General features: G+C 37.8%; 2 non-coding genes across 2 annotated transcripts; both read left to right on the forward strand.

The window, feature by feature from the left end:
* Positions 1-9,625: 9,625 nt before the first annotated feature.
* On the forward strand, positions 9,626-9,698 carry Trnar-ccu (transfer RNA arginine (anticodon CCU)). The gene has a single exon. It is a non-coding gene; the product is annotated as a tRNA-Arg (tRNA).
* A 1,854-nt stretch (positions 9,699-11,552) lies between these two features.
* Positions 11,553-11,625, forward strand: Trnar-ccu (transfer RNA arginine (anticodon CCU)). Its single transcript has one exon. It is a non-coding gene; the product is annotated as a tRNA-Arg (tRNA).
* Positions 11,626-12,367: the final 742 nt, after the last annotated feature.

A 12,367-nucleotide genomic window follows, 5' to 3' on the forward strand; every position in this document is an offset into this window, starting at 1 on the left:
AACACTCTAGCATCCTCAACCTATGGCAGTTGATTCGATCTTCAAGTGCCTGTTCCCATTATCACGATTTCTGTCCAATAATTCGGTAAGTGACAGACAAGCTCGTAAGACAAAGTTTCAGAACAGTGTTATAAACGCCAGTGATTAACATGCCTCTAATTTTACATTATTAACGTCAGTGATTAACATGCCTCTAATTTTACATTATTAACGTCAGTGATTAACAGGCCTCTAATTTTACATTATTGACGTCAGCGATTAACAGGCCTCTAATTTTACATTAATAACGTCAGTGATTATTAACAGACCTCTAAATTTACATTAATAACGTCAGTGATTAACAGATCTCTAATTTTACATTATTAACGTCAGTGATTAACAGACCTCTAATTTTACATTATTAACGTCAGTGATTAACAGTCCTCTAATTTTACATTATTACCGTCAGTGATTAACAGACCTCTAATTTTACATTATTAACGTCAGTGATTAACAGGCCTCTAATTTTACATTATTACCGTCAGTCATTAACGTCAGTGATTAACAGGCCCCTAATTTTACATTATTAACGTCAGTGATTAACAGATCTCTAATTTTGCATTATTAACGTCAGTGATTATTAACAGGCCACATCTAACGGCTTGTTCTTTACAGTATATCAGCTTGTTCAAGGAGAACATGGACCATATTTCCTTGGGCTGGATGTTTTATCTGAGTCAGGATGGAAACTGTACAGAATTTCACCTATGTTATTGATGCCTTTCACCATTTGATCTCCACACCAACAACCAGGAAATGAGATAAGAAATCGCATTCGAAAATTTGCTGTTGTTGCTAGTAGCAATAGCAGCCGATGATACACGAAAGGCATTGAGAGCTTACGTAGTAGGTTTTTCCCATCTCTGGAACATCCGACAACTATAATGAGATTTTATCAAAGGTTTAAGCATGATTTTACTTGTCTGTTGACTCACACAACAGATTTTGGAAAACATTAATAGATGTACTTGTTGCTAATCTGATTGAACTACCAACTGCATCGACAAAAGAGAAAAGAAAACTTTTAACAAATTAAAAGAAGCAACGAGTTTAAAATGTGTGATGCAATTAGACTGGATTGATGGACAACATGTCTGCTATCAGATGTGAATAGACTGATACAGGCATAATGTAGGAATGTCTTTTATCTGTCATCAAAAGGTTTACTTCAATCTAACTCTCCAATATTATTGTCACCTTGCATATCAATCGAGTCACTCCTTCAGCTTGTCCTCACTTGAAACTCTCCTTTTATTTCGAACAATCTCTCGCGGGTGAGTTTTTTCAATCAATAGATAGAAATATAACTTGTTTGTAGTCGAATCTCGTTATCTCGAAGTCGATGGAATCGTATGAAAACTTCGAGTTTTCCGTTTATTTCATTTGCATAAATTCGAATGTTTAGTGTAAAGTTGGCAGGGACCGACAAATTATTTCGTCATAAGTCATGTTATAAGAGTTCGAGATAACGAATCTGTACTGAATTATCTTAAATATAAACATTAATCTATTGTTTAGGTTGTTTTTGTTTTGATGTACTTTGACTAATATGTCATTGACACTAAGGAGACAGAACTTGTAGGCATTTTCCTTTTTATTTCATTTGTTGCCAATTTCTATTAAGTAATAAAACAATCGAATATGGATTACATTTTCATTTTCCGAATACAGTCGAACTTTGCTATCTCGAACTCTTGCGGCTCGAAGAGCCCGTTTACTTCGATTTTTTTCTCCGGTCCCTGCCAACATTCACTCAAAACATTTGAACTCACATAAATCAAATATACTCGAATAAGTCGTAGATTTTACACACTCTCGCCGACTTCGTGATAACGAGATTTGTCTGTAGCCGTGTGCACAGCATAAAACAGACATCCCCGCTTTGAGTCTGCAGGTACAATATTAATGAAGTAGAAAGCGATTTTTCACAAATGTGAGGATTATGTAACACGCCGAAAGGTCTTTCTATAAATCATGTGAGGGCAGGTGAAAAAACAGGTATTCTGTTGGTGGAATATCGACAATTTCCCCATTGTAAGGTATAAAAATTCCACCTGCGCATTGAAATTATCAGCATACGTGGAAAAACCAATATTCAGTCTATGTGATTAGCCTGCTTACCTAGTTGTACGTATATAAACGTAGGTACAAAAGCACTCTGTAGAAACACAGCAAAATAAACGAGAAATACGCCGGTATATCAATTACTTCGTCATCTCGAATTATGGTTAAAAAATACACCAGAGTTATATTGTACATCCCAATTTCATATTTTAATGTTTTATTTCGTACCCTTATCAGAATTTTATCATAATCACGTGACATTGTCTCGGAGCATTAAACTCAAACGACAGAAGGTGAAAATGATTGCAGATGGAGTGATGATCAAAGTGAACTAGAATTAGACTGATGTTGCTATGTAGCCCACAGTGATGTAATACCTACGTCATCCCCTGAAGATTCGCGACGCGGGAGAAAGATGATTAAGTTGGCATCCTGAGTGTTTGATACATAATAACCTTTGCCCAGTTGTCGAGATCCCTTGTTTAATGCAGAAAGCTGGTATTTATTGAATACTTTATTTCCCGTCCCGTGTTTGCTTTCATATGAAAATGTTGTTGTTATCTTATATAGTGTCTATGACGTCATTTTTACGAAATGGCGTGACGTCAATTTTACGAAAGTTAAATCTGAGTAAAGATTTTAACATCGCTATTTATTTTAGAGAGCCACAAACTCAACATCTAACGCTAGTGATTTGTTATCAGCAGAAGTGACTGGTGAGAGAATTAGAAACGTTTTACCTTAATCTTCGACTAAAACTCGATATCTTTTCACTCCGACTCGGAGTATCCAAATTGTTACTGTACCTAAATTTTAAAACGTATTGATTTCACATACAGAAAACTACCATAAGGCTTCTCTGAATCCACATTGGCAAATGAATCCGGTTTTAAAAAAACTACGTCCTGGTATTTGACAAGGACCTGATATGGCAAGAGAGATGTAAATCAGAGGTATCATATTATTATAATACCTGAGTATAAACATAAATCTATTCGTGTTTTAATTTACACTTATGCGCACATCTAGGATTCCTCAACACGTCTAATATTTGTAAACGCGTGGGCTTGATTTATGTCGTAGTTTCCGAGAAAGCGATATCTCGGGTGTCGAAAACATGACGTCATTAGCGCGTCTTATTTCGTTCCTCCGTTACAACTTAAGGTGGTGAGAAGCTCGAGGTAGGTTAGATGTCCCCGTGGGATTGCAGATCCAATACATTGTCCGTCGTTATACTGATTGTAGCAGTAACTGCTAGATAAACTCCACAACATATCTTTTTGTCGATATCCCGGTACTTACACTGTAATTACGCAACAACTCAATAGAATTCAGACTGTCTGATTCAGGCATTTTTTCTGATGGAAATTGATAAAGAAAATGAGATTTTTTTTTCTTTTATAGAGCTTGAACCAAACCATGATAAAATTGATAGTGACGAATGAAATAGATATCATTTAAAAGATTTCAAAAGTGAAAATAATATACATAAATATCATTATTCTTGAAAATTTTTCATGGAGATAGTTTCTTGTGCTGACTATTAATCTAAGATATTGACATTTGTTAAAAAACTCGAGATTTCCGGAAATATAAAACATGACTGACTATCTTGATAAGGTACATATATTTTACTGGTATATATTATGGTCAGGTGTGTTTTATGGTCGACTTGAAGCAGGGACAACCTGCTCTGTCTATACACTAGGATTTTTTTCTGATTAATGACTCTGTTTACTTCCTCAATATATTGCGGAATAAAGGTATTGTATTGTTTTTTATCTGAATTTTAAAAAATTTAAAGATAAATAAATAAAAACAAAAACAAATCGTAGTTAAGAGAAAAAGATTTTTCCAAAACGATTCTGTAGAAATGTCACTTGAACCTCTTCCTTTGTATGTAGGTAAGCTGTTCACCATCCTAATTACCAAATTGTTCGGAAGGACATAAGTACTTGTTACAGTTAATTTCTTCATCGCTTCCTTGTCTTTTACATTACCATAGAACTGCTGTATTGTACTAAAAGCTTTGTTTTTGTTCGCTTGGGAATGATTGGACTGATAAAACATCGTCTATTTTATAACCTGTGACGTACAAATACACATCGTCCCGGGGTATGACCTATGCACTATTAGCAGATATATACAGAACAGCTGATATCGAAGACAAACATCAGACAAACAGTTTTCCACCTGATATCGCGGTCATTTGAGTTCACTTTCCTGGAATCTTTTCTACATTTACGTTCCAAATGATAGTCGTCATATCGAGAGGAGCACGGAGATCAGATCGAAAAATAATTTCGATTTTTCCATCCTGATAAAAAGAGGATATTGCGATACGCCTTTTGACTTTAGACTTCTGATTTACCTGTAATTAAGTACCTGTAAAATTAAGTTTTGAAAATGTTGAAATACAATACTTATATTGATATGCTTTGGGTATTGGTATTGAATATAACACATGGTTGTTCGATTGCTTTATGACTTTTTCTCATTGGGAGAATATGGTATTATTTACTTGAATTGGCCAAGATTAACATTATGGGTGTTGTCGATGAAACCGAAGATGCTTACTCTTCCTGAACACCTGGTCCCATGTGTTCAACGGTTGGTTAGAGGTAGGAATAAAACAAAGGCGTTATCTTCTTTATAATTCCACAGCTATAACTTTGTAGAGAAAGGCCAGATTGTTATTTCGGATGTCAAGTTTGCTTTTTAAGTCCTTGTTTTTTCATTGGCAATAATTTGAATTTTTCATTACCACTGGTTAACACGAACTAATCTTTGATCAACCGGGGCCTGGTCTTATTCTTATTGTACTTTTTCAGACGTCTCTGAGTAAATCTTTCTCCTGTATATATTTTGTCCTACAAACCTATCACATTCGAAATTTCGCAGTTTACATGTACATGACTGTGAGAATATACAATATTTCATTTCTGAATCAAATAACATGTTACAGATTAAGTAACTTGCCTTTACCAATCAAATTACAGGTAATAGAAACAAAGTCCCTTCTTCAATTAGGTTATTGATAACAGATATTAAGAATATGAAATCAACAATGAATATAAGAGAAATAAATTTGAAAAATAAAATAAGCGTCTTTACTTACCAGATCGTAAAAGAATAAAAAATAACCTTTCAGTTAGTATATAAATAAATAGTTCACCTTTATCAACAACATAACAGGTGAGGTACACACCTTTATCAATCATGTTGTATGTAAATTTTATGTTAATACAAAGGGCTATGTATTTTATCAAATATCAGTAGTCAATATTAGGTGAAGGCGACATTCTCAAAGTGACAGAATTCTTCCATCTAAGTATACTTCAGAATGTTATCTTCATATTTCATTTTCTGACATTAACATGGTGGTATGTTATTTTCTTTCTTTTTAGAAAAAGTAAATTTGATCCAAAGGTAATATTTATGTGTACAGGTAATTACGTACATACGTATATATATGACGCGATATAAAATTATATTTTCTGTAGTGTTGATCTATGTGATGGTGACAAACTGGAACGGCATTGAAAAAGATAGGCCATGTTACGAAAGCTATGTGGACAGCCGATAGGGTTTACACAACCCCCAGCTAGGTCGCAGGTAATATGTACAGGTGTGATAAGTGGACCGTGACTTTTGCGTACGTTCAAATCAGTTAAAAATACTTCGCGGTTTGTGTGACGTGGTTACGACATGAGGAAACTCGCTTTATTTTCCGGGAAGATAATAAAATGGTTTATAGATAACTGAAATATCTGTAATATTTTGAAACAGGCGACATGACCTTGCTGATTGGGGAAAACTAGAGAAAGAAATACGTAAACAATTGGAAATTGTTTCCAGGGAGAGGAAGGGTGTGTTCCAATACATATTGGAAACAAAAAGTTTGGGAAGGGCATGGTTCATAGGTCATGTAAGTAAAATACATTGAATGGAGAAAGAAATGTTTTAGTTTGGAAAACGATAAACCGAGGAGAAGGATAGGACTGCTAAAAATATTTGAAAATGTGAAATAAATATTGAAAATGATAAGCACCGTGGAGGTGGGGGCTGGGGATAGGGTGGGGGCTGAGGGTGGGGTGGAAGTGGGGGCTGTTTGGTTGCTTTTGTATTTGTTTTTGTATTAGATTATTTATACTTCAAACTAATGGTTCTGACAAGATCATTTTACTCAGAAAGCAAACCCAATAGAGACAGCTTTTGTTCTGTCCAACAAATGGAGTTTTCGTCCACTGGGTACATTAAAAGCTTAACTTCGAAATCCATTTATTTCCTATTTTATGTAAAGCCCTCCTAGATACGTTTTTGATAACATTTAAATCGCCGGTTACTATGCAGGGTTTCCTGATAGATAGACATTCTGAAACGATAATTTGTTTTAATAGCTTTTAAAAAACTTAAACAAAATCAATTTTTTTTCATATCCATTTTTACTTACAACAAAAAGTAACAGATAAATCTCATCATTAGCTGTTTGATTTCTGGAGTTTCAGATACAACATTGTAATTTCCTCTGTTTCTCGACTTACCGTGTTTACAGTTGTTTCCATTAGGCAGGATTCACAATATCTATGTTTCTGATGAAGATCTTTGCTGTTGGCAAGAAATATCACCACACAGACCATCGAGAAATGCAATTTTGTTTCTGTGGTTTTTTGACGTGTTTTAACGTCCTGGCAACAACAAGGGTCATATGCGGACGGATGTCTAGAGGGACACCAACACCAAGGGTCATACGCGGACGGATGTCTAGAGGGAAACCAACACCAAGGGTCATACGCGGACGGATGTCTAGAGGGACACAAGCATCAAGGTTCATATGCGGACGGATGTCTAGGGGACACCAACACCAAGGGTCATACGCGGACGGATGTCTAGGGGACACAAACAACAAGGGTCATACGCGGACGGATGTCTAGGGAGACACAAACATCAAGGGTCATACGCGGACGGATGTCTAGAGGGACACCAACATCAAGGGTCATACATCAAAGGTTATATGCGGACTGATGTCTAGAGGGACACAAACAACAAGGGTCATACGCGGACGGATGTCTAGGGAGACACAAACATCAAGGGTCATACGCGGACGGATGTCTAGAGGGACACCAACATCAAGGGTCATATGCGGAGGGATCAAGGGTCATATGCGGACGGATGTCTAGGGGGACACGAACATCAAGGGTCATACGCGGACGGATGTCTAGAGGGACACCAACATCAAGGGTCATATGCGGAGGGATGTCTAGAGAGACACCAACACCAAAGGTTATATGCGGACTGATGTCTAGAGGGACACAAACAACAAGGGTCATACGCGGAGGGATGTCTAGAGAGACACAAACAACAAGGTATATGCGGACTGATGTCTAGAGGGACACAAACAACAAGGGTCATACGCGGACGGACGTCTAGAGGGACACAAACAACAAGGGTCATACGCGGACGGATGTCTAGGGGACACAAACATCAAGGGTCATACGCGGACGGATGTCTAGGGAGACACAAACAACAAGGGTCATACGCGGACGGATGTCTAGGGAGACACAAACAACAAGGGTCATATGCGGACGGATGTCTAGAGGGACACAAACACCAAGGGTCATATGCGGAGGGATGTCTAGGGGACACAAACATCAAGGGTCATATGCGGATTGATGTCTAGGGGGACACAAACAACAAGGGTCATACGCGGACGGATATCTAGAGGGACACCAACATCAAGGGTCATATGCGGAGGGATGTCTAGAGAGACACCAACACCAAAGGTTATATGCGGACGGATGTCTAGAGGGACACAAACAACAAGGGTCATACGCGGACGGACGTCTAGGGGACACAAACAACAAGGGTCATACGCGGAGGGATGTCTAGGGGACACAAACATCAAGGGTCATACGCGGACGGATGTCTAGGGAGACACAAACAACAAGGGTCATATGCGGACGGATGTCTAGAGGGACACAAACACCAAGGGTCATATGCGGAGGGATGTCTAGGGGACACAAACATCAAGGGTCATATGCGGATTGATGTCTAGGGGGACACAAACAACAAGGGTCATACGCGGACGGATATCTAGAGGGACACCAACATCAAGGGTCATACGCGGACTGATGTCTAGAGGGACACCAATACCAAGGGTCATACGCTGATTGATGTTTAGAGGGACACAAACAACAAGGGACATACGCGGACGGATGTCTAGAGGGACACCAACACCATGGGTCCTATGCGGAGGGATGTCTAGGGGACACAAACATCAAGGGTCATATGCGGACGGATGTCTAGGGAGACACAAACAACAAGGGTCATACGCGGACGGATGTCTAAGGAGACACAAACAACAAGGGTCATATGCGGACGAATGTCTAGAGGGACACAAACATCAAGGGTCATAGGCGGACTGATGTCTAGAGGGACACAAACATCAAGGGTCATATGCGGACGGATGTCTAGAGGGACACCAACATCAAGGGTCATACGCGGACTGATGTCTAGGGGGACACCAACACCAAGGGTCATACGCGGACGGATGTCTAGAGGGACACAAACAACAAGGGTCATACGCGGACGGACGTCTAGGGGACACAAACAACAAGGGTCATACGCGGACGGATGTCTAGGGGGACACAAACATCAAGGGTCATACGCGGACTGATGTCTAGAGGGACACAAACATCAAGGGTCATATGCGGACGGATGTCTAGAGGGACACTAACACCAAGGGTCATACGCGGACAGATGTCTAGAGGGACACAAACATCAAGGGTCATATGCGGACGGATGTCTAGGGGACACAAACATCAAGGGTCATATGCGGACGGATGTCTAGAGGGGACACTCAGAGAGAAAACAAATAGAGAAGAAAAAAACAGATTAAGATTCGAAGTGTTAAAATGGGGGCACTGTATAGGATTTTAGTCTCTTTAATGTCCCAATCGCATAAACCTGCCCTGATCTACAAGGTGTGACCCATAATTTACAACAGGTAGCTAGAGAAGGAATACAAGACAGTGAGAATGACATCATCATAATCAAATCGAGATATATTTTGGGTGATTTTAGCTACATAATGTAAAGAAATTTCACTGGTAGTATTTCTCATCGTGTCAACCATGTTTAACTATCGTTTACAATTCCTTCAAAGAAAATGAACAAGAAATAAGATATGGCCGTTCAACCATTCCTCACCCAATTATGTAATCTTTCGTAGAATAATTTCGTATTTCAACTTTGCGTCTGATTGGCTACCTGGTGCCATTGAACCTTTCTGAAAAACTTTTTTTAGTATAAAAACTCTCATTGGTATACTATGATTATTAAATAATGTCACCACTTAACACGTGTCCAGCTAAGTCACGTTTGTAGACAAAACCATTGTAAATGAGGATTTTTTTTCTCTATGGGGTTTGTGGACTGTTTGTAATAACTGGTATTTTACTGTATATAATGTAAGATAAAATCGAACCAAAATTTTGCTTAGTAGGAAACTATTCAATCATATGCCTCCGTGGCCCAATGGATAAGGCACCGGCCTCCTAAGCCGGGGATTGCGGGTTCGAGTCCCGCCGGAGGTTAGTGTCCCAGCTCTGTTTGTGTATCTACCAACCACCAAGTTTTTAATCCATAGTCATGTCATATTTCTTGTGTATCACGTAAGTGATTTTTCAATCACACCAAAACACAACTTCGAGTACACATGTGACAGGGGATTTATCACAAAACTCTAAATTAATGAAAAAGATTTAAGGATGTCGTATTACCTACGAAAAACTGGCTAAAGTTTTACAAATTTGACCATTTAATCACATAAAGTAGCAAATAGTGTACGTCAAACTTTTCTTAAGCATTGATGTATTTTTTTTTAGTTTCATCGGGGTCAACATCAACGCTTATAATTAATTTTTAATCCACCGAATTTAGAATAAAACATAAAAGGAAGTAATTTTATACGAATTTAATAATGGCACTTTATATATCCGCAATAACCATGAACTGGACGATATGCAAATGAGCGCACGCGTGTCAGCTGATCGGATCAGCGGGAAGACGTCGGCCATCTTTCATAGCTCACCCAAGCGAGGAATGCTGGATGGAAAAGTTCATTGTTTTACTTGGTTTGACACAAACCGGAAGTTGAAGGTGAAAATCAAAGTTTTTTGTGAGCCTTTGATGTTGCCGGGGGAGGGGGGGAATAGTTCCGGCGAAGAGGGGGCATGGCTTATTTATTTATTTATTTTTTTCATAGAGGTATGAAATTTTTGTAAGACCAATCAGATTGCAGCATTTTATATGAAAAAAAAAAGAAAAATTAATTATATGTCTTTAAAACAAATGACTTTACATAATGGTCTCTGTTATGACACTATGGTGTTTGGATTGTTTGACGTCATCTCATTGTCACCTACGTCACGAATTTCCTCTGTCATGTGTTAATATAGTGACTATCACGTCATTCGTGTTTTATAACAAAGTACATTGAGACTGTGACACGTGGTGTTCCACGCCACATTTACCTAACTACGTGTATACATGTATTATGATATTTCTCATCTTGTCAACCATGTTTAACTATCGTTTACAATTCTGCTTTAACTGTTTAATCCTAAAGCATACGCTGTGTCAAGTCGAGTGATTTTAACTGATAGACAGAGAGATTGTCACATTATGTTCCAGTGGGTTTACTTAAAGATTGAGAGAGGATCTTGCCCCTAAAATCAATAAAAAGTTTATCAACTTGGAATTCATCTTCCAATTCAGTTTTAGTCTAAAGATATTTCATCGTGACCTTTGATGTTTACATGCTTCAGAAAGAATGTTTCAGTATTATAAATGTTTAACTTAATATCTGTATCACCTTTCACCTTCAGTAAAAAAATCCTTTCGTTATAAGAGAAAGAAGGAATCTTTCCATGAACACGAAATAGAAATGAGATATGGCTGTTCTTCTTTTCCTCGCCCAATTACGTAACTTTCGTAGAATAGTTTTCGTATTTCACGTTTCCGTTTGATTGACTACCTGGTGCGATTGAGACTTTCATGTAAAGACAATAACGGCTGAATAGTGTTTATATCATCACTCTATATACGTCCACTGTGCAGAAAAGTAGAACACGCCATTTTTTGACTATTAAGTTTGAAAACTTTACCTGTATAAAGTATTTATGATAACTAATATTTACTATATATGAAAACTTTACCTGTATAAAGTATTTATGATAACTAATATTTACTATATATGAAAACTTTACCTGTATAAAGCATTTATGATAACTGATATTTACTATATATGAAAACTTCCCCTGTATAAAAACATTTATGATAACTGATATTTACTATCTATGGAGCAAGTTTGCTAGTTTCTTTGGTTTTTTGTTTGTGTTTTTAATGTCGACCCAAAATTTTCCAAATAGGAAACTGTTCAATCATATGCCTCCGTGGCCCAATGGATAAGGCACCGGCCTCCTAAGCCGGGGATTGCGGGTTCGAGTCCCGCCGGAGGTTAGTATCTCAAATCGTTTCGTGTAACTACCAACCACCAGCTTTTAATCCATATTCATTTCATATCTCTTGTGTAACGGAAAGTGATATCTCGATCACACCTCGACACATTTTACATGTAATCGGAGATTTATAAACAGGTCTCTCTATCTGTTTTTGTTTTAGATATTCGCTGAAATGGAACATTTGTGGCGAGTTTTATGAACTTTGAAATAATTTCTAATCAATTGAAGATTTGATCATTTATCATCACGAACTGTAATGTATGTTTTACGTCCAATTCTCACGGTGTTTTTGAAATCAGTTTCACTTAACATAACGGTCTCTGTTATGACACTATGGTGTCTTCGATTGTTAGACGTCATCTCATTGTCACCTACGTCAAGATTAGTCCTATATCATGTGTTAATTCAGCGACAATCACGTCATTCGTGTTATATAACAAAGTACCTTGAGACTGTGACACGTGGTATTCCACGCCACATTTACATAACTACGTGTATAAAGGTATTATGATATTTCTCATCTTGTCAACCACGTTTAACTATCGTTTACAATTCTGCTTTTACTGTTTAATCCTAAAGCATGTGTCAAGTCTAGTGATTTTAATTGATTGACAGACAGGCATTCAGACATGTAGATAGACAGACAGACAGACAGACAGACAGACAGACAGACAGACAGACAGACAGACATGTAGACATGTAGACAGACAGACAGATAGACAAGCAGACAGATTATCACA

This window comes from Ylistrum balloti, unplaced genomic scaffold, assembly GCF_031769215.1.
Source record: "Ylistrum balloti isolate Yb309-2 unplaced genomic scaffold, AGI_CSIRO_Ybal_v1 Utg371192, whole genome shotgun sequence".
NCBI classification, from domain to species: domain Eukaryota; kingdom Metazoa; phylum Mollusca; class Bivalvia; order Pectinida; family Pectinidae; genus Ylistrum; species Ylistrum balloti.